Source organism: Pteronotus mesoamericanus, unplaced genomic scaffold, assembly GCF_021234165.1.
Source record: "Pteronotus mesoamericanus isolate MK-2021 breed Mesoamerican mustached bat unplaced genomic scaffold, CSHL_Meso_final contig_25, whole genome shotgun sequence".
Lineage (NCBI taxonomy): Eukaryota > Metazoa > Chordata > Mammalia > Chiroptera > Mormoopidae > Pteronotus > Pteronotus mesoamericanus.
In genome coordinates this window covers 22,300,941-22,323,928 of record NW_026555105.1, presented here as the reverse complement: position 1 = coordinate 22,323,928, position 22,988 = coordinate 22,300,941, and the positions used below count along the sequence as shown (strand labels likewise).

Below are 22,988 nucleotides of genomic sequence, written 5' to 3'. Positions count from 1 at the left end.
ATAATGTATCATACCAACCCAAGTAAACCAAGTACAAAAAATATTCATATAAAGTTGTTCACACGTAGGTCCTAGATTACCAGCTTCTGTGCAAAAAAAAAAAAAAAAAAAAAGAAAAAAGAAAAAAAAAGAAAAAGAAAAGAAAAAGAAAAAAGAAAGGAAAATAGGCTTATTAACTAGTATTTGAAACGAACTTTGTGCCTGGGTTAAGACTTCCCTCACACCAAGATGGCCCCATGTGACTGTTAAATCAGGGCAACTACTCCCGCCTCTGATGGAGAGAGGCCCCTGGGGCTCGTATCTTTAAACCATCCCTAAACAAACTCCCCCCTGTGGCCTCCATTGTTACCCCTGCAATCTTGGGGGAAGGGGGCTCGGGAAGCCTTCAGACAGTGGGTTCATCTCTCGATGATGGCTGTGGATGCAAACATTAGTCAGCCCTCATGTCTCATCTCCTGGTTCCCCTCCTGAGGGTGCCTCCCCAAGCTTAGGGCAGAGACGGGCCTGTGTCGTCTGGAAGGATTAGCCTCAGTCCCAAGCCCTACAGTCTGAAGCCCTGAGCAGTCCGAGTTCGGCTGTTGTGAGGTTGCCAGTTCCTAGGAGACTCCAGCAGCTGTCTGTCTGGTGGCCACCAGACAGACCCAGGGAAGGGGAAAGGAGTCATGCAGGGCAATAGCCCAAGAGCCCCACTTTTGAGTCAGAGCCACCAGTGCTCACGATGTGTGTGGGCACCAGCAGGGTCAGGCGTGGGAGGCATATTCAGAGGGTGGGGCTGGAGTCCCAGGGGACATGGAACAGCTGAGGGCAGAGTTAGACTCCTATTTCTCCAAGCTTCCAAAAGATGCCCCACTGCCAAAACCCAGACACCCATCCGTTTTCTAAGAAGGCAAACAGCCAACAGCATAAAGAGTCCCACAATGTCAGCTCTTTTCCTTTTCTTAGAAACAGACTCCAGCAAAAGAAAAAAAAATCATCTTATTGCTCCAAACACTGGTTCTCTAGGCAGCGACTGATATGTTAAGGAGCGGAGACTCTTGAAGGAAAGGAATGAGAGGTGGGGAATGTCCAGGGGCCAGGCGCGGTGAGGAGGGCGGCCAGTGGTCATAGCACCGCAGGGTCGGAGAGCAGAGGGAGCGCGGGGGGCGCACCCCCGCCACCTCTGCCTTCATTCACTCTGGGCCACCGCAGGCAGTGCCTTAAAGGAGGCCAGGCCCTGTCTGTCCCGAGAGTCAATCTCCACCTAGTGTTGGGCACGATTCCCCCCTGGCTGTAAACAGGGTTATTTCTCAAGTAAACATGATACACTCCCTCAGAAAGGCAGCCGTGAAGGGCAAACCACATCCGGGCAGGAGGAAATTCCTGTCCCAATGCCTCTGGGGTGAGATGAGGCTGAGGCCTGAGATCTTAGTCCCCAGTGCCCAGGAGGGGGTCGGATGGAACCGGTCTTGAATGAACCGACTGTGGCGTCCTCCTGGCGAGAGGTAAGAGGCAGGGAGCTGCTAGGTAGTAAGAGGCAGAGCGCGCCTGTCGGAAGCAGTTTCTCCATCCTCGGCTAAAGCTTCCAGAGAGTGCCCTGGCGGTGGGTGGGGGGAGGTATACCTGGCTGCAGCCCTCAGGGAGGGAGAGGGGAAGGTGATGGGAGCGTAACCCTCCGCACGCGGCTGTGACTGGGAGTGAGAGTTTAAGAGACAGATGGACACAAGGAGGAAGAAGAAACATACTCGGGGGAGCCAGGGGTCTGGCCAGGGGAGGCAATGGAATAAGGCACTATGATCTGTCCTGCTGATTCCTCTCACTTACGGGGAAACTGAGCTCAGACCCACAGGGCTGAGGCCCAGCCCCTCCCTCTATCCTTTTCACAGACTGAAAGAGAGAATAACTGACGGCTATTTTAAAGTCTGGAAACTTTTAGAACTTGGACAAGCTTAACAAACTTGGTGGCACTGAGATGATGTATTGCAGAGCTGCCGCCAGGGCTGAGACCCGGGGTGAAAGAATGAAAAGGCAGAAAGAAGTGTGAAAGGTGACCACAGCGGAAACAGGTGGCAAAGTGGCTGAGAAAGACGACAGGAGCCACCCAGGCCTACGCAGGGGCTAGTCCACAGACTGGGCAGAGGCAGCACTTCCCTTAGGGCGGACTCCCACCTAGCGGCCTGGGTGCTGCAGGCCCACAAAGTGCAGGGAGCGGGAGCGGGGAGAAGAGGGAGACAGGCACTTGGGGCTAACGAGCTGGCCCTCGGGAGCTAGGGAAGGAGGGGCTGCGAGCCCTGCAAGGTGAGGGTGTGTGGGAGCTGGCTACCACCAGGCTGCCCACCTCACCCAAAAGGTGCCAGGAAAAATAACCCAGGGGGAGCACCACAGCTCCCAGACCTCATTCGGACAGAGCTGAGAGACTAGGGAGGGAGAAGACAAAGAGAAGCAAACAGTAAGCAACTTGTTAAGCTTGAGCCCTCACTAGGGACAGAGCGTGAGTCGCAGCCAGGGAGAGTCGGGGGTGCCGAGTTTGGGGGCTGTTTTTCCCATCTGCTCATATACGAAGAGACAGCCGGCCCAAGGGGAGGTGGTGCTGGGGCAGAGGGGTGCGCACTGCGGGTAGGGGACGCTCCGCGCCCGGCCTCCCGGCCTCCCGGCCACAGCTCAGAGCACACACCGGAGAAGCGAGAAGAACCGAAAGGCAGGCGATCACAAAGGATGTCGGCCAGGGAAGGGAAGGGCCTGGTTACCACCTGCAGCCCCGCTGGATCCTGCTAACCACAGCCAACTGTCTGCCCAGGAGGAAGCAGCCTTGGTATCTGAGGGGCTTGAATAAAGGCTGAAAGAACGTGAGCAAACATATTGCCAAGTGTGAGCTGTCGTTGGGCTAGCCCCCCACACCCCTCAAGCCACAGGACCATGGCTGCTGCTCTGGGGGAAAAGCCCCCCCCCCCACATTGGTCACATACAAACTTAAATGTCCTCCAGCTATCTCCCCTATTGATCCTATGCTGGGTTAGAGTAAACAAAAACCCAAAATAAACACAAATGAAGAACTCCTCCCTCCTCCCCGAAGACCCTTTCCTGGAGCAGCCAAAGTAGTGTGTCCAGGTGAGGGGCACAGCATAGCCAGTCCTCACACGGGGGAGAGCGCGCCCGGCCCAGAGGCCTGTGCAGGGGGAGGCTGCGCGAGTGCTGGAGGGGAGCGGAACCTAAGCTACACTGACCGACACTGCTGGCGGGGTCCAAGGGCTCCCGGCTGGGGAAGCTCTAAGGTGGCAAACCCATCATCGGGCACCTACAGGCTATAGGGGACTGCCCAGCCACCTCCCTATTCTTGGCAGTTCCATCCTTTTCCCATCAGACATTTACACCAAAAGCAAGCACCTAGCAGTACGTCCCTGGGGTGCAGGAGATGGCGCCTGACACTGCCACCCTAAGTGACACCGTGAAACTCGGCACAGAGGGCACGCCCTTCACTGCTGGGACAGCCAGTCTAGGCCACCCAGTTCTTACGGCAATGGTCCCAGCGGGATCTCAGGGACTCAGGCAGTCTCTGTGACAACCTGGATGACTGGTGGACACAAGCAGGAAGATGCTGCAGGGGCCGGGGGGTCGGGGGGAGTGAGCTCGCAGGTGCCTGCTAAAGACCCAGCAGTGTCCCAGGCAGAGGTTTGGCACGACAGTTTTTTCCTGGGGACCTTCTTCTGGGGGGAAGATCACTAACAGAAAGGTAGGCTTGTAGAGTTGGGGTGGGCTGACCGCTCAACTGCCAGCAAGTGGGAGATGGTCACCTTCTGTCTGGTTCCCCCAACCCCCGCCACCCACCACAGAGATCCGAGGTTATAAAGGGCAGGAGGGGGAAGGAATGGGTTCCCACCACTGTAAGTCCTGGTGTGGCCTGGGGTCTCCAACAGCTTAAAGAGAACACACACACAGTTTAGAGCTTCTTTCTCGAGTTCTCTGGGCCAAACACTTCTTCCAGGTGGTTCTTTATCCCAGGCCCGAGGGCTGGCCCGGAGCAGCCCACCAGAGTCCGGCAGTTCTGTGTCTGGTGGAAAGGCGGCCCAGAGGCTCCTTCTGCCTTCATGCCCCCGTTCCAGGAGAAACCCCCCATTCTCCATGGAGAGGCAGGCCTTCTCCAGGGGAAGGCAGGTGTTATAAGCAGAACTGAGAAATGGGTAAAAGAAAGGGAAAATAAAGGACAAAAACAAAATAGCTCCCTAACCCCTTAAAAAAATAAAAAATGAAACTTATACATATGTTTTGTCCATATTAAATTTCTTTAAAGAAATTGGTGCCTGTCCATAGCAGAGCTTCTGCTCTTTTGAAGTCTTAAATCATTTAAATTAAAAAAGAAATAGAAAAGGAAAAAAAAATGAAAGAGAAAGACAAAAAAATAAAATAAAAAAAGTTAAGCACAACCGAAGAGGGGAAAAACCCAAACAAAAGCTTCACATTGCTGGAGATCCAGCTGTCGGGAGATCGCCAACGGCCAAGCCACCACCTGTACCCTCTGCCGTCCTCCGTGAGAGACTTGATGAGACTGTGGGTCCCGAGGATCAACCTGGAAGACAGAAGGCAGGGAACGAGTGGACACTGGGTCAGTGGGCGTGGGGTGCCTCCGGGCTCCAGATCTCCCACCAGGTGCTGGTACCCAACCCAATGAACTCGGAGCTGTAATGTGCTGGGGGCCTGGGGAGAAGGTTTCTAAATACTTTATCTGAAGTCAGTTGAGCTTCACTGTTACCACCCTGCTGCAGACACACAGTCTTACTATTCAGAAAAGGAAACTGAGGTGCAGGTCAAGTTACATGCCCAAGGTCACACGGACCGAGGGGCAGACCCTGGCTGAGAGCCCAGGCATACAATTCTGATCGTGAATCCTGTGCCTAATGGCTTCCTGCACTGTTAAAAAAAAAAAAAAAAAAAAAAAAAAAAAAAAGCCACCAGACCCTAGCCGTCCGCCTGTCCCCATAGGCCTTGGAAGCCCTGGTTCCCCTCATAACCCTTCCTCACTCTCTCTAACTGTGCTGCCCTGAAACCTCAAAGCAACTCTCTTGAGTTTACTTATCTCACTTTAAGAGACAAGAAAAGTGAGGCTCAGGCCTCTGAGAAGCTGTACTATGGGTGGGCAGCCAAGGCTCTTCTGTCGCAGGTGAGGCCGGAATCCCGCTGCCAGGAGCAGGGCGGGCCTCACTGCAGCGGTCGGGAACTAGGTTCTGAGGCCAGACCCCGTAGCTGGGTCTACAGGCTCTGCCGCTGGACTGTGGACAAATTTAAGTCCTCTGTTCCTTGATCTTGTCACCTGTACCTAAAACACAGGTTATTATGAGGACCAAGTGACCTAATACATGTAAAACTTAGAACAGTGCCTAGCTGTTATTTTTGGCTATTATTTGGGAATTAATGGCCTTGGTGCTGGGCCTTGGGAACAAGACAAGCCACCTGCCCTTCAGGAACCTGTTCTAGTGGAGGCCTAGCCTGCACGCCCCACCAGAGCTCAGCCCTGGGCCGGCCCTCGCCCCAGCCCAGCTTTCCCAGTCTGAGCCTGGTCACAGCGCCGTGCAGCCCTATCCTAGGCAGGGCAACGCCCGGGGCAGCAACGCTCCAACCGAGAGTCACTAAGTCATGTAAGGGCTTCAAAGTGCCCGCCCCCCCTTTGAACAACTGAATCAGACACGTCTGTCACCCTGTGCCTGAAATCCCCCCACCAGCTTCCATGCTCTGTAAGCTCTTTGCTCAGGAGGCGTGCCCTGCCAGCCCAGCGCCTTCCCCACCATTACTTGCTGCCCGTGCAGTCTGCCAACACTGGCCGTCGTCCTCTGGTCCTGGCTGGGGCACAGTGATATCGAATGGATCGCATCCTGTCAGCCTCAGTTTCCTCCTCTGAGAAATGGCGGGGCTCTATTCTGAGGTATGGGAGGGGATAACTAAAAAGTACCTGGCCCACGGCAGGAACTGAAGTACTCGATGAGCCCATCCTCTCCCAGCCATTTGTCCCCACCAGAAATGATGAAAGCTCTCAGATTTAAACAGGCCGCAGTCCTCAGCCATTGAACCGCCTCGCTGCTCGTAGCTGGGTGGGGGGGCCAGGCAGAGGGCACGCCCCTCGCTGGAGGAGGACAGCGAAGCTGTTTGGAGAGCAATCCGCCAATGTGTGTTCAGAGCTTCCGACGTGTTTAGACCTGCAGACCCTATAATTCCACTTCTGGAAATGTAGCTTAACTGATGATCCTAAGCATGAAAAGGACTGTATGAAGATGTTCACTGAAGTATATTTAAATTGCAAGGCAACAACCCACAAATCCAAAACTAAGAGATTTAAGCAAATGATCCATCCACTCAATATTTACAGAGGAAATGAGAAGGCTGTATGGCGTTTTGAACATTATGGCAGAAGCACTTCGCTGGGTTACGTGGGAAGAGGCAGTCTACACAGCTCTGTGGCACACAGCATGACCATAACTACGTTAAACTCAAAACCTCCAAGTACAGGAGAACCTGGCACAAAATATACCACAATGCCGTACTTGTCATGGGTGTGTTTTCTCCTTTCCCCAGTTTTCCTCTGTATTTTTAGTACCGAGTACATATCGCATTGTCATGCTCAACTCTGTAATGGAAAAAATAGTGTGCTCCCATCAACGAGGAAGGCTGGCAGCTGCAACAGGGGGTCCACGGGGCAGCGAGCAGTCCGGGCAACCAGACCCAGGGCTTTCCTGGGCTCCTCCATGGACAGTGGACACGGAGAATTCCCCACCCCTGTCAGACCTCTAGATGCGAGGCTGGATCCCCTCCTCCGCTGCTCAGGTGAGGCGACCCAGAGTCTGTGTGTGGAGTAAAGTAGGGATAAATGATAAAGCACCAGAAAGGTATCTGATCTGGAAATAAAATGTTGGATTTCTCAGGTCCAACCTTTTCCTCTGCTGCTTCTGTTGCCCTGCTAGCTAAGTCCTTTCAACAAAAATCCAAGGGTGGGCTTTGCACCTCAGTTTTTGACTTGTAAAAATAAAATCATGACACGCATGACCCAGCGGCCTCCTCACTTCCAGCCTTACTTGGCATGCCTGTTGCCTTCACCCTGTGCTTTCAGGAGACAAAGCAGAGCGCCGAAAGACGAGAGGGAAGGGACAGCCTGGGGGAGGACCTCACCATCCAAGACACTCTAAGTCCTTGTGCAGTATGACAAGAAAAGCCGTCAATTGCACGGTCGTGTGTGATCTGCTCTGGTTATCTCTGGGACCACTTAGGACCTTTCAACACTGCTTTCCTCCCTCCCCTGGTAGGACTCAAGCTACGACAACCTCCTCAAAAGGATGGTCCTCAGCAGGAGGGTGACCACTGGCAGCTGAAAGCCGTGTGGCAAAGGCGGCGGAGAGATTCAGAAGCCAGAGTCCCTTTTTCCGTAATAAACTGGTGGAACAGAGCGTGTGTGCCAGCAGCTCGGTACTCTGCAAGAGCTCCTGAGACACAGGCATGTAATGACCGCTGTAATCACCAGGTCCCTTGCCAGGAATCAAGGCTGACATTTCCCACAGGCTCTTCCCCCCACCCTCCAGCTTTGGCGTTGGCTCCAGCCCTCCTGGTAGGTCTGTTGGCTTCACCCGTGGGCAGGGACATGGAAATGAGAGGGCGCACTTCTCCCTGGAGAGGACCTAGACTTTGAGTCTCCCTCCTGTCTCCTATTAGAGAAGGCACAGCTTTCCAAGGAGCCAATGGCAGAAACCTCACTGGAAGACGATGGGGGCCCTTCCTATGGCCATGAACAGGAGTGCTCGGGTTGGAGCAGCTGCAGACCCTCCCAGGCATTCAGTGCAACTGTAAGTGATGTAGGTCCCAGCCCTGGTGGCCCTCGCACTTCATCCCAGAAAAAGGCCACGCCTCGGCTCCCTGACTATCCACGCCGGGGTGGGCTTCACTGCTCGGTTACCGGCTCCAACCAACCAGGGCCTGTCTTGTCCTTCAGTGCAACCCCTACCTCTGACCAGAGCCCTCCCTAGAGGGCAAAGCCACACCCACTGAACACAAACAGTGGTGTGATACACCTAGAGATGACACCGGCTGCATGTTCCATTGTTCACTTTCCCGTTCCATCGTTCACTTTTCCGATCATCGCATCTTACGAGGGTGGATTTGCCCATTTTAAGAAGGATGTAGGCCCAGAGAGAAGGAGCAGGCGGGCCTACGCCGCGGAGCTGCTGAGCAGTAGAGCCAGCACCTAATGCAAACTTCTGCAGCCCCTTCACTGCCCAAGGTCTTTCCCCTATGGCAGTCTTTGGTGCTTTCAAAACCAGCTCAGCCAGCGGTCCTAACAGCCTGCGTTTGAGACGGTCTTGAGAGGCAAAGTGTTAGCGACTGGGCGTGTTGGCACATTCTGCCCTTTCGTAGTTCAGCTCTCGGACCAAGTTCCCTCAGCACATCTGACCTCCTTATTTCTCTGTACTTATCACAACAGCAATCACTTGTCTAGCATTTCTTATGTGCCAGGCATGTTCTATGTAGATAGAATGCTTCGTGTGCGACACCTCAGCCAGGGACCTGTAAACCCTACATGGCTTTCCATTCACCGTGTCCCAAAATGGACCAGGTGTTTCATACCTACCGCCTCACTTCACTCAACGGCCCTCTGAGATAGGAGCTGTGGGCACTCCAGGGTTAGAGATGAGGAAACGGGAGCTCAGAGAGACCTGCAAGGCTAGTAAGTGGTAGAGGAAACGGTTTGGACCTAAGTCTGTCCCAGTCCAAAGCTCCTGCTTGTAACATGTAATTTTTAATTCTGTCCTTCTACAGAGACAAGAAGAGCTTAATCAGTTTAAAACCCATGTAAGCCTTTCATTTACAAACAGATTCACTCAGAAGAAGGCTCACGGAAGGCTTGGCTCAGGTACCCCTGCACAGGCCTGGTGTCCAGAGCACAAGCGGGGATGCGGTGCCAACCAGGCAGTGAGGAGCGTTCTGGCAAGAGCCTCCGCCAGCCAAGCACTTGTCTGGTCTGTGCAAGGAGACTGGGGAACCAAACTGTCCCATAAGGCCACTAGCAGAGTGGAGACCACCAGCTGGGGAGAGCTGCGGTGGGCGCAAACGATGATGGCTGGGGACCGAGTGGGCGCACAGACGGAAAAGAAAGCCATCTGGTTGGCGTGCTCATAGCCCAAAGTGCAGCATACACTCACACTGCAGCACTGCTGGGCAGGTGGCCAAGAGCTCACCCTTACCTAAATTCTCCCTGCGGTCCTGTGCGGTAATACTATCACTGTAGCTAATGATACATTTGATATACTAGACGCCATGCAGGACTTAATATGCAATGCCTCCATTGTCCAAACAAAGGACCATGTAAGAATTCTCTCCATTTTACTGATGAACACACCGAGGCTCAGGTATTAATTTTCAGCATATCATGCTGTGGAGGCCCAGAGGCCCAGAGGCAAAGGGTCATCTCTGGGTCACGGAGGGCAGGTCTCCTTATAAATAGGATTAGCTTCAAAATGAGTCATTCTTCACTTGTTTAACACACTGAACAAAGCAGCTGGCTTTTCATACTCAGTTATCAGCATGCCAGCCCTTGGGGAGTTCAGCGGCCCCAGCATTACCGTCAATTCTAATCTGTCAGAGGGACCAAAGCCAAGCTTTCTGATGCATCATCCCTCTTCAGCTTAGCTAGCAACAGTGGCGCGAGGAAGAGGGCAAAACCAGGAATGACTGCGCTGTGAGCAACCCCCGGCACAGTATCTGGGGGTCCTACTGTCAGGGAGAGAAAAATGGGGGTAGAGACGACAAATGGGCTCGCAGTGTTTTCTGCCTTCAGGTCTACAGAAGAGGCATGGTGTCAGGAAATAGGAAACAAAAGCTTAGAGATCATTACAGCACACCCACCGGAGCTTCGGGGCAGCCACCTGCCCCGGAAGGCCAGGGAGTGTAATGGCCTTTGAGCCCTGACCAAGAGACCCAAACCAGGTAGAAATCTAGGAGCAGGTCCCACTGGGGACGAAGGGGAGCACCGTTCAGAGAGCACGTACTACAGAATGGCAGACGTGGTGCTCTGTCGAGGACATGAGCTTTGGAGCAAGAAAGCTAAACTTCATATCCCAGCTCTACCACTCACTAGTTTTGACCTTTTTTACCAAGGCCCTCCACGCCTGCAGCCTGCATTCTCAACTTAAAATAAGGAAATGCCTACCTTGCAGGGTGTGTGGTCCAGTGGCAGTATGTGTAAGAGACACAATGACGCACACAGGAAGTATTGTGCTTAAAAGCTGTGACGGCAGCTTTTTAATCACACCCAATAAACCAACACCGAGACCGAACCTCACAATCAGCTTCGGCTCAGGCAAAAATTCCAGAACTCAGCCACAAGTCAGCCTTCTCTCGCAGTGACAGCCTTTCTGCTTTGGGCCTCAGCTACTGCTAATCTGGCTGCACAGCCCAACTGTCTCAGTTCCCAAATCTGTCCCCTCACTCTTCTCTCAGGTGGCACTCACCTCCTCCCAGAAAGCAGACCCTGAGGAGCCAGGCTCCAGTGAGCAGGTGCAGAATGACCACAGATCCCCGCCCCCCACCGCTAACCATGCTGTGGGTGCCCTGCTTACCACCCCCTAACTGCAAGCTTCCTTAAGGCCAGGGACAGTCTCCTGCCTCTCTCTTGCCTCCAGGGTGCCAAGCACAGGAGCTTCAATCCTCAGTGATTGACAGAAACTGGGAGCTGGTACACGGAAATAAAAAATTAATTTATGAACTTCAAAGCGTTGTTCAATCAGCATGATAAGATTTTAATAAAAATATATGGTTACGAAAATCTCTTCTTTTGCTTCAGGGGCGGAGAGGGCCGGGCCCTGTTTCGTTTCTTCAGGCTCCCTGGCGGCGGGATTTGTCTCCTGTGCTACACCGCACCACACCCCTCCCTATACCTTCAGAGCTGGGAGGGGAAGGAGGCCCCCAGTGGCGAAGGGTTTTCCTGCCCTGACACAGGCACCAGCTGGAGAACCGGGAGGCTCTCCGTTCCAGCTCTCCAGCTCTCGCCACAACTCCTGCCCTCACTTTGTTTCCATCCGGAGACCCGCCCTCCAGGGGCACGCTGGCTGCCGGCTTCATCTGGAGAGGGAGCCTGAAATACTGGTGTGGCTAGTTGGAGCCGGCCTGGCTTCAGAGGATGTCCCTGAGTCTCAGAGTCAGGCAGAGTATGAGCTTAACGAGAAGGGCGGTTAGGACTGGAAGACATGGGTTTGGCCTCAACTCGGTGGCCTTGCCCAGATCTTAAAGACCCACCATGGCGGCCTCCTGCCAGGCCAAACCCCTGTAAAATGGTAAAAATGCCCGACAACTCTCCTTAGCTGATGAGTGGCTCAAGAGATGGTGGTGGAGACCTGGCTGGGGTGCTGTTGGGTAGGGCAGACCCCTCCTCCACACTGAAAACACGCAGGCTGCTGAGACAGGTGAGGGGGCAGGGCGGCCCAAGAACTGAGCTCCAGCCCTTGGCAGCCAGAGGTCCAGCCTTTGCCTAAGAAGCCACCCCTCCCATCTCCCACATCTTCTTCACCTGCTTAGGTGTGTCCAGAGTTCACAGAAAGGTGGACTGCTGTCCAGCTTGTGACAGCACAAAAACAAGGGCGGCAACCGACTGTAAGACACTGAAGGAAAATGCAGGAAAATGATAAGGAATCTTGCCTGGTGGTGACGGGGCGGGGGGGGGGGGCGCCGCGGCGGCGGGGAGTGCTGTGCTGCAGGGAGCCCGACTTCAGCTCCCGGCACCACAGCCCTTCCCAACAGAGGGTGACGTCCCCTCCCTGAGACTCCCTTAAAGCAGACAAGGGCCAGTGAGAGGAGACGGGCTCCGTGCTGTGTCAGCTGAGCTTGACCCACTTACCACAACGAGGACACACACTCCTGTAGAAACAACAGGCAGGCCCGAGGGACTGCAGTGACGGGCTTACTGAGGGGGAGGGAAGCGCAGAGCGGACGCCACGCAAACCAATGGCAGCTTCACCTTAAGGTTGCCTCAGGGCAGCGAATGGTTCTGCACGTACTGTAGCGAGCAGTGATCATGTTGTCACCGTTGCCGACTTGCTTAATATTGTTTTAAACTTTTCAGTTCCTTGGAGTGTGCTGCCAAAATGCTAGTATTTAAAAGTTTGCCAAGTGCACAAAAATGAGAATCACTGGGAAAGACCGAAGAGTTTGAGACGTGGAGGCCTCTCTGCTGACCCGCCATCAGCAGGATGCACCCCAGTCCTCACACCTACTGAAAGACCGTTAAAACCTGGTCTTTCTGGCCTTGGAAGTCATACATGGAAGCCCTCAGGGCACGGGGGTTGGTGATTTCCCCTAGCACCATGGCTGGTAACAGGTACCGGGTGGGACTCACTCAAGACAAACTAAGGGGGAATGTTTTGTCTCCAGCAACAGCCCTAGTAATTAGCAGGGGGCTACAGGGATACCTTAACTTATTAAGAGAGGGGATGAAATGAAAGGTGCCAACTGCCTCAATTGGCCCCCACGGAGACAGGTTCAGCCGTGGCTGCTGTGATCAGCAGAGAAAGGGCTCCTGGGAGAGGCAGGCTCCCGAGGGCGTTCTTCTCATGGGCCCTCGCCAGGAGGAAAACGTCCAGGGCGCAGCTACTGCGTAAGGGGAGAGGTCACTCTCCCACCCGGGGACAGGGCAATTTGTGGTTATAAAAGGAGAGGCTCACACAAGGTCATGCCCACAGTGGTCTGGGCAAAAGGAGACCATATGGACTTCTGGTTACAGCAACCAGCCCCAAGCCCCCTACGCCAAGGGGAAGTCACTGGGGGCACTTGCTGAGGGGTTTGGAGCTCTCTTAGGGAAAAGGAGGGCACAGCAAATTATTCAAGAGAACTAAAGTGAAAATGGATGATTAGCCTATGAGGATTTGGCAAAAACAAACAGGACGAGGGCAACACACAGAGCCACCACGGTTGAACTCTTTCATTGCATGTGGGAACTGCAGTGGGGCCTTTCTATTTCTTGTACATTCAGTCTTTACAACAGCTTACAGTGAGCATCAGTGTTAAATGGGTGTCATTTATCGGATAAGGAAATGAGACCCCAGAGGTTAGGTGACTTGTCCAAAGTCACCCAACTAGTAAATGGTAGAGCTGTGATTTAAACCTAGGTTTATCAGCATATCAGGTGCAAAAGCAAGTCTCTTAACGTCCTGGCACCAATATGGAAGCACGGGCTGTCTAACCGCCCCAGTCAGTTGCTGCCCTGCCCCTCGCTTCACGTGCTTGGGAAGGCGGCTGTGCAGTCTCACACCTACTGAAGGCGGGTCCTGTCAGGTGTGGCATCTCATCTCTCCGGCCCCCCTACGAGGCCCCACACCAGCCCCCCAACCGAGGGGCTGACAGTCTTCCCATCACGTCAACTGACTCATCTGCCAAAAATACAGCTTTATACACCATCCCACACATCCACCCCCACATTTGTTACAGGGTGAAGTTCACTCCCCTTAGGCTGACATTCAAGGCTCTTGGCAACTTAGTGCTATTTTGCTCTCCCACTTTAGCCTCCATGGGAACCAACCCAAAGATCCGCTCTTTCCACAGACTCCCAGTGTCTGCCTCTGCTCACTGTGTCCCTTCACCTGCTCGCCTTTCTTCATGACCATCTTAAACCACACGTCCTATAGGCTGCCACTACTTCTTCAACAAAAAGCCCGCATTCCCTTCTGGGAGCTCCGGGGGTGCTGAGGCAGTCCTGTGCTTGCTAACGTGACCTGCCCTCGGATGCTCATGAATATCGTGGCACCAGAGAGCTCCAGCCATGTCCCCAGTGGCGCAAACCACTTCCTCTGTGGAGTGGGAGCGGGAGGACACCATACTCAGGACAAAAGTGAGGACTCAACAAGATAAACAGGGGAGAGTATGAAGGCTGGCAAACAACACGAGCTCAGTAACTTCAAGTGAGAGAGGTGTCTGTCTCTCCCCACCCCAAGTGCAAAGACTCCAGGCTGCACAGGCTGATTCCATTCCTGAAACAAACAGGGCGAATACAAGACCACCGGCAAACTGCAGAAGCTCCCAGTAAGCATTTGCTAAACCAGTGCAAGACCTAGACTCTCCTGGGTCCAGGGAAGCAGGTGTGAACAGACAGGTGGGGCCACCCGCCACCCTGTGCCCTGTGTATAATTCAAACCAAGGGTGAAAGGAGACCTGAAGGGCTGACTTTGAAGCCCCTACTCCACTAGCTGAACATCAAGTTAACGCCATAGGCCCACCCCCGGTACTTGCACTTAGACACTTGAAGGCTACTGAAACCGGAGGTCTGCGCCCCGCCCTTCCTTTCCTTAATCCAAAATAAAAAGTACTTCCCAATTCGCAAATTAAAGTGGCTCTCAAAATCAATTTTATAACCAGCAATCATGGTCCTGATGTCACATAGCTATTTAAAAACAAAGAGTGAGATGCTGGTGCTAGAAAGCTGCTCTTTGGCAGAACCACCAGCCTGTCCACGTGACAGGACACAGTGCACAGGCTTTCAGCTCTAAAAAGCAAAAGTAAACACCAAACAACAAAATGCTATGTTCTTGAGACATAATTATAGCAAATCTGTAAATGATGACAGAAGAGCTAGAAACATCAGTCACCTAATGAGAAGCTGATTACCAGGGGAAGAACAAAACACAGATTCACCATCAAATGAAGGCTGTGAGCCCGGCCCTGGGTCTCAGGAGGTTACTCCGTGTCCGGGACAGAGCCCTATGTTCAGCCCCAAATGTGGGACTCAATGGCCCTTTGAGGAGACCCAGACAATCACTCCCAGCTTACCCAGTACCCCCCGCAGCCCCCCTCCTGCAACCTTCACTCTCTCAAGTGGCTCTGCCCAGTGGCTCAAGCCAGAGAACGGAGGTTCTCTGGAGTCACCCCTTCCTCAGCCTTCCTAACACGGTCCACTTGCGAGCCCTTTAGAAATCTCCAAGACGCAGCCCGCATTCCCCTCCCCGTCTCTGCCGTACCACCCCCCCCCCCACCTGGAAAACTGCGGCTCTAACCCGGCCCCGGCTTCGAGGCTCGCCTCTCCCCAACCCTACTGGCCACAGAGCCGGAGTGATCTTGTAAACATGGAAATTGTTCGATGATTTATCATGATTTACAAAGCTTGGCATTATCGGGCGCCTGCCCCCTTGCTCTTGCCAGTTCCTTGCCCCCCTCCTTGGCAGGGGCCTCACCCTTCAGGTCTTAGTTTCAATGCCACCTCCTCAGAAAGACCTCCTCTGACCGTCGTGGGCAGGTCCCTGTTTCTACTTCCTTCACCCATACACATCTGAAACTATCTGTAGCTTTCCTGTATAACGCAAATTGAGGTATAAATGTCTCAAGGACAGGGGCCACAGCTGGTGTTTCACTGACGTTACTGCTAGCACCTACCATAGTGCCTACAACATACATAATCACTGCAAAAGGAAGAGGCCCCTCTGTGAGGGTGTTTATCCGCGGGGAATGGAGTGGAAAGCACACGAACCCGCACCCATTCTGAGACACTACTTCTATCTTTGTAACAGCATGGCCGAAAACTGGCATGAAAGGACAGCAGGACTCGGCAGCTGCGGAGTGCATACTGCACTCCTAGGCTACCCTGACCTTCCTGCTGACCCTTCAGGAAAACCCTATGGCTAAGTGTCAGCGATCCATCTGATAAACGAGGACTTCCAGGCTCAGAGAGATGCCTAAGGTTTAAATGGAGTGAGGTCAGGAGTGAGCTTCCTCTCCTGGCCCATCCAGATGCACAGCAGGTGCTCAATTCCTGCCTGTGGAATGAAAAATGAAGTTTGCTAGGCTGGGTCAAAGCCATATCTAAGACTCCCCGTGGAGACCTAGGCTCTCTGTGCGTCCTGTCACTGCCCCACTCCCTATGCCTCGCTGCCTCACAAACTTCCCTTCCCTAAGGGTGATCTCCTGCCCTACACAGGGGGTCACACAGGGACCCGTTATTCCTGATGGCACTCGCCTGAGAGCATCCCAAGGTGCTCACTGTTACTGCGGCTCAGAAGTCTGCCGCCCCAGGACCAGGGAAGTCCATGAGAGGTTTGATTGTTCGTTCTCCTCTGCCTTTTTTCAGGAGCTGATGGCCACAGGGCCTTGCCTCATCCTCACTAAGGGAAAACTAGGTAAAAACCAAGAGTCCCTGGTCCTAGAACCACATCTACCGTGGAACTGCGAATGTGCCAGGGCTCACCGGGTGGGGAAGAGGGCTCCAAGAGGGGTCCTTTGGGCACTCCGGTTTTCTGAATGAGAAAACCATGGCCTGGAGTGACTTGCCCAAGTCCCAAAGTTAGGTAATTATAGAAGACAGGGTTAGATTTAGAACTTAGTTGGTTCCCAGCTCTTAGGCCTAGATCCAAGCTTTTTGAGGGCAAAGGGGTTAAGATATGAGGCGGTTGGCTGCGTATGTAAGAGCTGATAAGGTGGTGGTCGGTGGCTCTACCCCCCGGTTTCGGACCAGTGTGCAGCAGTGTCACTGAGGTTGCTGGCACCCCCTCCAGTTTTCAACTCTGAAGGTCTGAGCTGGGGCTGGAAACAGGCATCTCTCACGAGGCCCCAGGGGCGCTGCCGGTCTGGAGACCATGCTTTGAGAACCACTGTGCTAAGGTCTGTCACGGGCACTGTATGTGGGTGTTGAGGGGTGGGAGCTAGTGCGGAGGAGCAGGGAGGAGCGTGGCAACAGCCTGTCAGTACCTTCAAGTTCACAGGATAGAATCTCGATCTATTCAGCAGAACCCTTCTTACCCATGACACCCTCAGCCTCTTCCACTGATAAAACGGAAGCAGTCTTTCTAACCATGGGTAAACTTTACTGCAGAGCCTGGAGGCGCACATTCTGGGTCTGCCTGTGGCACCACTACGTTATGCCCAACTCAGCAATTAAATCCGAAGAGTAGGTGGGAAACTGCAGTTCTGAGGACAACTGTCCCACTGCCATAGGACTTCTGAAACGCCGGGCTGGAGTGCCTCCTCTCCAAAGGCTCTGTGCGGCACCTGGTTGGCGCCCATGCCGAGCAGCTCAGGGCCGGCGAGGGAGGAGGACCTCTGGGCAGTGTTGGTGGGGACATCTGGATTTCAGTTTAGGGGATTGGCCTGAACGCCCAAGTACTTTTTTTAAAGGCAAAAGTCACCCTGTTGTTTGTCTGGGGTGTGGTATACTCATACTCATACTCATTTCTGCTGCCCCACGTGAACCAAGGGTTCCTTCCAAACATTCATCAAATCCAAGCAGACAATCTGGTTACTAACAACAAATGAGCCTTCACTACGGCTTCCAGCCCTCCTTTGTCTGGTGCAAGGCTGGGCTGTGTGGGAACGGCCCGTGCACCCCGCCAAGCTCCGGCAGCACCACGCTGCAGTCGCCCATGCCTCAGGTTCGCCCTAGACTGGAGCCTTCTGGGAGGACATGTCTTAGACATGTCTGAAAAAACCAAAAGGAAAAACACCAGGGTGTTCCACATGATATTTCAGGGTTTACTTTTTCTCAAAGGATAGAAGTAAATGCAGAATGAGTCAACTGGCTCACATCATCTGTGACTTTCCCATTGGAACAGATGGTCAACACGGAAACCAACAAGATACACCAAAACCAACCTGCCTCCCATCCCTACTACAGTACCACACCTCGGAATTACGAAAAATCAAGGTCACCCTCCACAAGGCTACCGGCCCGGGCCGGCACCCAGCCCCCTCGTGTGGCTGGGGGAAATCGAAGCATCTCCATCTTCCGCACCAGGCCTCACGGTGCGTCTGGAGGGCTCTGATCCACCCACCCGAGTATCTAGACATCGCTTCCTTTTACAAAGAAACAAAATACAGAATTCTGACCTGTGTACGATGCAGGCTGAGTTATAGCTTTCCCCTGGCACCTCTAACACAAAGTGAAATTCCTTTAAGTTGGGAAATTCATTGCAGTACTTTATAGTATTGATTTATTTTACACGTGGCTGGCAGTTTTAAGGCTCGCCATGCCTCTGAATCCCAGAAATGCTGCAGGAGGTCTCCATTTCCTGGTTCTGTAACACCACCGAGGACTCACTAGGAGAAATGGAACGAGGGGCTGGGAGCTCATCTACGGCTGTTCTCGTTTATCAAGACAGAGCCCTGGGGAGTCTCCCCAGCTCACGGGCCTCAAATGCACCTGTGGGGGGAATTTCCCTACGAGAACAGTACCTTTCCCCCTTGTCTGCTGAGCCCTGTACCCAACAAGGCCTCAGTATGCCAAGGAGAGTTTCTGACAAACACTTGAGATGTGACCTCCTCACTCTCCTGGCTGACAAGGCGCCCTTAAACCTACCTGCAAGAAGCAGCCCACCTCCTCCAGAAAGCTCTCCCTCCACTCTCTCCAGGCTTCCTGTATGTCTCCAAGTCACACCTACCCCCATGAGGTGTCCATGGCTTACCTGCACTGCTGCACTGAGCCCCGAGATGGCAATGTTGGGGTCCACACTGTCAGCTCCTGCGCTAGGCAAGTGCCCGCCAGAGCCAGGAGGGCTCTTGCTCACCAAGCCTGCCTGGGCCCCACAATCTTTCGACACAGGGCTGGAGGCAGCAGCGCCAATGACAGGCGCAAATGAGGAAATCCCTTGCTTTAGTCAAGATTCAATAAACAACACAGACGTTGTCAGGAGAAACCCAGCAACCCTGCCATTTTGCTTTGGGTCACTCCAGAGCCCTTCCCGTGCACAAAGGCCACAGACTGTTCTGTCCGCGTTCCTCAGTGCCAGCACTGTCCTGCCTGCCATTACGTGCTGTCTCCCACTTCCCAATCCTTTAGTAATTTTGACGTCTGCCTTGCTTACGCGGCTTCTGCCTACCATTGCCTGGCTCTTGGTTACCCCAGCCATGCCTCACCTGCCCTTGTTTGAGGCTGTGTCAGTGTGACACCGGAGGAATCTACACACAGGGGACCTCGCCTGAAGGAGCAGATGGTGGCCCTGCCGCAGGGTGCTCACATCAGCTGTCAGACGGACGGATGCCCACGGGGCAGCACTGCCCACTAACACCTAAGGGGCCACCTCTGTGAGGCTATTTGCAGGGGAGCTCACAGTCTGCCTCAAAATATATGCCCATCAAAAGCTGCTTTTAAAGAGGCTGCAAGAGGCAGAAGGGGGCAGTGGAATTTCCACTGTCGGATACCTTGTTTCAGATCCTAACTCTCAAAACCATAGGAAAGTGATTCTCAGCTTTCCCATCAGCAGAACGATGGCCAACGACAGGACACTTACGCAGATGCTGCATGATAATAATGTATGTAAAGTACTTAATTCTGGGTTGGAGATAAAAGGGCAGGACCTTTGCCCTGCACAAGTCAGGGGGCCCCTCAAAGCAGGTTTTTATAGCCAGGAGCTGTTATTGTCAGCGGGAGTTTGCGTGTCCCCAGGGTAAGAGGAAATGGGAGTTGGAAGGACCCCAACCATCAGGCAGCTCTGCTCACAGATGGATGATTACAAGAGCTATTTTGGTCTGCCCAGAGGGACCCTGTCTAGGCCAGAAGCAGCCAAGGATGCCAGGGGGACTGAGAATGTGAGCAGCAACAGCCCTGGGCGGTCCTGTCCCTTCACAGATGCTTTGATGTCCTGCTGGGCTGCAAGGGACAGACTCTCCCTGGGGGCCACCAGCCACATTACATAACCTATAGCTCAGCTTCCTCCTGTTGACTCACAAGGAGCAGAAAAGAAATGATAACAGTTGAGGCAAAAGCTGCTGGGGGATCTGACCAACCTTATAAACACCAGCTTCCCCACCTCGGGGGACTCCCAGAAAACACCAGTAGACAAGACCAGGCCCCAGAAGACGTCCCATATGCTAGTTCCCAAGCTTCCGCGATGAAGGCTGAACTTTCAGTTCTTGGGGGACCGAGGCAAATCCTCTGGGTCTTCACTCTCAGCCCTGCCCCCCATGCACAGCTCCATGAAGTCCAGTGGGAAAGGGTAAGGAAGGCCGGGACTTCCATTTTACAGACAGGGCTCAGAGGCTCCGAAGGTCCAGGTCTGCTTGAATCAAGGCATTTACAATCACTGGCTAAACACACACCCCTCCCAATGATCTCTCTACTTGAACTAAAACCCCCATTGTTTAAGGATCTAATCACCCACTTCAGAGTAAGGCTGGAGTTTCCCTTCCTTTGTCCAAGGCTCCATCAGAGACTAAGTGGGATAAGCCTCTGGGGTGTAAGAATCAAACCTCTAACTTTGGTCCCTCTGGCAGTCACCTCTTCCATGAAGCCTTCCTTGCTTACTTTCCTGCGGGCTACCTAACTAGTTGTTCACCAGCACACGCTGAACTTTCTTAGAGAAGAAACTACCTCCCGACTGGGAAGCTACTCAGTGCCAGGCACCCCCTATCCACTCGACTCATCTCAGAATGAGTGGGTGCTAGGAGGGCAGGAAACTCAATCTGCTTGGTGCTCAGTTGTTTGTTGAATTCAGTTATAAAAACATTTGAGTTTTAAAGATGATTCAATGAGGTAATATACCACATTGGGTAGAGCCACCCATGGCTCTACTCCTTATTATCTCTGTGACCTCCGGGAAGTTACTTAACAAGTTAATGAAATAATGGCCATAAAGCACTTAGCTCAGGGATGACCAATAATTGCCATCATCCGGTCATCTTCAGCAGGGCGGCCTTCCTTCAGGGCCTAACCCCTCAGCCCTCCACACGCAAGAGGCAAAGCTGCGGAGGGGGGGCTTCGCAGCCCCTGAAGCCAAGTCTTACTCGCCACCTCCCCCAGGGCAGGCAGACCTGTGAGGGAAGGGGGGCGGTCCTAGGGGCGCCCGTGTTAGTTCATGGCCCTCTGGATGGCTGGGCCAGAAAGTCACATTCAACACATAAGGGACCTGGAGACCTACCCAGTCCTGGGCTCCCAATTTCTTACCTAGTCCCCCCTTTTAATTGACCCTCCAGTAACTCGGTTTTGAAGACTTTGCTGTTTAGAACAAACCACATCAGCTGTTACAGAACAGTCATGGGGATGTAAAGTTCCGCATGGGGAATATAGTCAATAATACTGTAATAATGATGTATGGTATAAGATAGGTATGAGATTGAATGGGACATATAACTTAGTAAGTTATATATGTCTGATGACCGAGGTGTACACCCGAAACTAATAGAATATTGTCTGTCAGTTGTAATTGAAAAATAAAAAATGATTAGAGACCCTTCAAAAATAAAAAATTAAAAATAAATAAACAACATAAAACACAGCAGTTAGGCCACCTTTTCCTTCTTCAGTTTTTAGTATCACTTATGACTAACTTGACACCCATAATGTGACACAGTTTGGGGTATAACTCCAGCCAAAAGGAAGCCGATGAGGTGACTGGCTTCTATAGCTCCAATGTGAACAAACATGCTGTCGCCTTAGATGAGCTGAAAAGTTTGTGACTCGCCAGAAGACCATTAGAGGCCCAACTGGAGGTCTGGGGACTCCCCATGTTAAAAAAACCTCAACTCTTGTAAAACAGAAGCAAAATCTGAAGCCCAGGTCAAGGGGCAAACCCAGGTCACCCCTCATGTTAGCCCAGAACCACATCTTTGGATCCCGGGCTGAGGATAAATAGATCGCTTACTGCTTCAAGAAATTAGGCCTGATTCCTTCTCTGATGTTAAGCAGCTACCAAAATCACACGGAGCAAAGACTTTTCCATGACCCCTTCGGTCACACCAAAACCTGATTTCCTTCAGCGGGGTTGGGCTGCCTGCTCCAAATAAACGTCATTCTAAGGCCCTGGCATCAAAAGGCCCTAGTAACGAAGGTTTGTATATTAGACAGCAAGTTGGCCATGAATGCAGACTCGCTCATCCCATAACTCCCCCTCTGGTGTCACGGGTGCGGGGGCACCTCGAACCTGAGTTTGGCTGGCCTCCCACTCCGGGTAAGGCTTGTGACTGGCTGGTGGGAACCGTTAGAAATCGTTAAGTATCTTCAAAAGCTGACAAATAAGGGAAAGCTAGACTCCAGCACTGAGTGATCTTTACTATTAGATAATTTTTCTCAAACAAGCAATTGGACAGAGTCGCCTTGAGTACAGATTTGTTTGGAAAAGAGAAAACAGCTATGTGGTAGTCATCGGAATCAAGGCCTCTACTAAAGACCATTGCCTTCAGGAAACAGTCAGAAGACAATACTTCTGCCTCAAGTCAGAGCATGTATCTAAAATTCTACCATTTAACATTTCATTTAGACAGTTTTTATAGGGCACTTTCACAACCTCTTGTGATTCCCAACAACCTCAGTAAGATAAATATGATACATTCTATTTTATGGATAATAAAACCCAGGGAGGTAAAATAACCTGCCTGAGGTCACATAGCCTGTAAAGCACAGAAATGGGACTCAATCCTACACAGTCCACAAGGCACCATTCCTTTCAGAGGAATCCCATGTTTCCAATGCAAGTGCATTTCCATTCATAGTCCACAAGGCACCATTCCTTTCAGAGGAATCCCATGTTTCCAATACAAGTGCATTTCCATTCATTGTTGCAAAACACTAAATCCACCCAGCCTCCATTTAACCATTACTCTGCAATCTACAATCCTAGGTTACCGGGGCCTTTCTTCATGGCTCCCATACAGGGCTGTTTCCTACCTGCAGCTGGAGTGAGAGCCATGACAACAGTTCTAACAGGAAAGCTGGCTAGGAATCAGGACACCCAAGGAGGGAGCTTGAATAACTCCCTTCTTTCTAGGTCCCCAGCTGCCACCTACTTCTTAGCCCCGCTTCCCAGTAAAATCCCCAGAAGAGTCACCTATGCCACCAGTGGTTCTCAAAGTGTGGTCTGCAGTCCAGGAGTCTGTGAAGCTAAACCCTTCACAACACTAGGACGTTACTTGTCTTTTTCGCTTTCATTCTCTCATAAGTGTGCTGCGGAGTTTTCCAGAAGTTCCACAATGATGAAGATGGCACCAGGTTATAAGCAGAAGCAAATATGAGGATCCAGCTGACTACTAAGGCAGATATTAAAGAGATCTGCAAAACTATAAAACAGTGCCACTCTACTCCC

At 52.5% G+C, this 22,988-nt stretch overlaps 1 protein-coding gene across 1 annotated transcript in view; it reads right to left on the bottom strand.

The window, feature by feature from the left end:
• Positions 1-115: 115 nt before the first annotated feature.
• The window catches only part of STK35 (serine/threonine kinase 35), a 42,317-nt gene continuing 19,444 nt past the window's right edge, over positions 116-22,988 (bottom strand). The window contains exon 4 of the mRNA XM_054573947.1: positions 116-4,540. The gene's annotated coding sequence lies outside the window, so the exon portion shown is untranslated. The remainder of the gene's footprint in view (positions 4,541-22,988) is intronic.